The sequence below is a fragment of the Calonectris borealis genome, unplaced genomic scaffold (genome assembly GCF_964195595.1).
Source record: "Calonectris borealis unplaced genomic scaffold, bCalBor7.hap1.2 HAP1_SCAFFOLD_285, whole genome shotgun sequence".
In the NCBI taxonomy this organism is placed as follows: Eukaryota; Metazoa; Chordata; class Aves; order Procellariiformes; family Procellariidae; genus Calonectris; species Calonectris borealis.
In genome coordinates, this window is record NW_027441669.1 from 39,551 (window position 1) to 42,550 (window position 3,000).

At 49.2% G+C, this 3,000-nt stretch overlaps 1 long non-coding RNA gene across 2 annotated transcripts; it reads right to left on the minus strand.

The window, feature by feature from the left end:
• Positions 1 to 844: 844 nt before the first annotated feature.
• Positions 845 to 2,952, minus strand: LOC142077516 (uncharacterized). 2 transcript variants are annotated; one of them, XR_012671894.1, is made up of 3 exons: positions 2,774 to 2,952; positions 2,397 to 2,509; positions 845 to 1,395 (listed from the first exon to the last, which is right to left on the minus strand). It is a non-coding gene; the product is annotated as an uncharacterized LOC142077516 (long non-coding RNA). The 2 variants fall into 2 exon arrangements; XR_012671895.1 differs by lacking the exon at positions 2,774 to 2,952 and adding an exon at positions 2,629 to 2,749.
• Positions 2,953 to 3,000: the final 48 nt, after the last annotated feature.

Genomic DNA, 3,000 nt, shown 5'->3' on the forward strand with positions numbered 1-3,000 from the left:
CATAGAGAAGAGGTGTGGTACAGGGAGCCAGAAAACAGGACACTGCGAAAAAGAGAGCGAGGGGGAGTAGGACAATTGTGTGAGGAGAGCAGAGAGATTGCAGAAAACAACAGGGACAGAGAGAGGGAGGAAAAAATAAGAGAGACAGGGAGCAGGAGAGAGAGGCGGAAGGAACCAGCGGGACAAAACAGAGACAAGACAAGGGACGGGGAAAAATTCTAAAGTGATAGGGAAAAAAAACATTATCAAGAAATAAAAAATAGAAACAGGGAGCCAGACAAAGGTAGATGTGGAAAGAAACTTTCAAAAAGCAACTGGGTACAAGAAAGATAGGCAAGAACTAACAAATAGGGGCAGGGAGATGTAGAAAGTAAGTGCAGAAAGCAACAGGATACAGGACAGAAAAGGAAGAATTAAGAATTATAAACAAAGAAATGGATAGAGGGAGTTGTAGAAAGAAAATTTAGAAAGCAATGGTGTGCAGGAAACCAGCAAGAAATTAAAATTAGGTCAGGGAGACTGAGAGAGGGAAAGGTAGCAAGAAAATTTCAAAAGCGACTGTGTTGGAGAAACATATGCAAGAATTAAAAAGATAGGGATGGAGAGGTTAAAGTTTCAAGAGCAATGGGGTAAAAGAAACATAGGGAAGAATTAAAAAATAGGGACACAGACGCTGATAAAAGAAAACTGTGGTGGGTTGACCGTGGCTGGCCGCCTGCCAAACCGCTCTATCACTCCCCCTCCTCAACAAGACGGGAAGAAAATACAACAAAAAAGCTTGTAGGTTGAAATAAGGACAAAGAGGTCGTTCACCAATTACTATCACAGGCAGAACAGACTCGACTTGGGGAAATTAATTTAATTTATTGTCAATCAAAATCAGAGTAGGATAAAGAGAAATAAGAACATCTAAAAAACACCTTCCCCCCACCCTATTCTTTTTTCCTAAGCTCATCTTCGCTTCCGACTTCTCTACACCCTCCCCTCGAGCAATGCAGGGGGACAGGGAGCGAGGGTTCTGAGCAGTTCACCGCACGTCATCTCTGCCACTCCTTGCTCCTCACGCTCTTTTTCTGCTCCAGCGTGGGGTCCCTCCCACGGGGCCACAAGTGCTGATAGAAGCCCATTCCAGCGCTAGCTCTCCACGGGGTCACAGCTTCCTTCGGGCACATCCACCCGCTGCGGCGTGGGGTCCTCCACGGGCTGCACATGCACGCCTGCTGCACCGTGGACCTCCACGGGCTGCAGGAGAACAACCTGCGTCACCATGTTCTTCGACCACAGGCTGCAGGGGAATCTCTGCTCCGGTGCCTGGAGTACCTCCTCCCCCTCCTTCTTCACTGACCTTGATGTCTGCAGGGCTCTTTAACACTCACATTTCCTCTATCGCAGCTTCTGCACAGCATTTTTTAGCCCTTCTTAAACGTCCATCACAGAGGCGTTACCAGCGTTGCTGATGGGCTCAGCTTTGATTGGCAGCAGATCCGTCTCAGAGACGGAACTGGCTGTGCCCGACATGAGGGCGCCTCCTGGTCCCTTCTCACAGAACCAGCCCCTGCCCCGCCCCAGCTAACAAAACCTTACCGCGTAAACCCAATACAACAGCAATCGGCTACAGGGCAGAGAAGGGGGATTGAAAAATAGGGAAAGGTACCCACAGAGAGAGGCACAGAGGAAAAAAATTAGCAATGGGCTACAGGCCCGAGAGGATGAAATGACAGGGAACCAGACAGACAGAGATGGATAAATACAAAGAATAGTGATGGGCCACAGGGCAGAGAGGGAGGATTTAAAGAAGGTGACTGTGATATGGACAGAGATAAACAGAAATACCAAAAAAACCCGATGAGCTGAAAGGGAGAGACAGAGGAATTAAAGAATAGGAACAGGGAGCCAGACAGAGAAAGAACGATACAGACAAAAATGGCCATGGGATAGACAGGGAAGAAATGAAAACATAGGAACAAGAGAATCTAAGAAAGGAAAAATGTATCTAGAATACAGGGCAGAGAGAGGGGAATTAAAAAATAGGGACATGGAGACAGACAGAGGTGGGGGGGGTAGGAACTGTGAAGGGCTAACGGGCAGACGGGGAGAAATATAAGAAATTGGGATAGGAAGACAGATAGATAGATGGAGAAAGACAAAACTAGTGATGGGCTGCAGGACAGAGACAGAGGATGAAAAAGAGGGACAAGGAACAGGATAGAAGCGCAGAGAAAAAAAGAAACCGGAAAAGTAGAATGATAGATAAAGAGGGGGACCTGGAGAACGAGAGAGGGAGAGGTGCAGAGAAGAAAAAAAAAATGACCGCAGTAAGAGAAAGAGAACGGAGGGGCAGGGAGGGACCAGGATGCAGAAGAGGAACTACACGGCCTCGAGGCTCCAGGACTCACCGCAGCTCCCGCTCTCAGAGCTGCTGGAGAATTTCACAGTTTAGACGCATCTTCGTCTCTCCCTCTCTGTCTCCTTCCTCCTCCGTAGCTGCGGTCGCTTGACTGTCATCCACCTGAGAGAATAAATCAGTGTCTCACAGCTCTTACAATACGAGGCTTACCAGATACATAGCCTCACACGCCCACACTCTGCGTGGCTGTAGCGTGCTTTCGGTTACGCGTACAGACGTACCGTGCGGTGCACATTGGTGATCGGATCTGCCGAGGACTACGCTAAAAGGGATCCTCCCTCACCTGGTGAGGCAGGCTGGCTCCTGCCTGTAGTTGGAGGCAGCTGCCAGCTGGATCCTTTTTATTTTATTCTTCAGCTGCTTCACCTTTTTCTGGCCTCTCCAGCTTCAGCCGCAGCAGCTCCTGCCCACAGCCAGTAAGCGTCCAGCTGTCCCTTTTCGCCCATGCCGCTAGGAGAATGAGGCCAAAGGCGACCCATGCAAACCTGAGCCAGACGCAATCAACAACATCCCCGGAGAGGAACCGACGACCGAGTCCTCGGTGCTGCCTCTGGGAGAGGGAAAGAGCAAGCAACTGTTATGCACAGTGATGA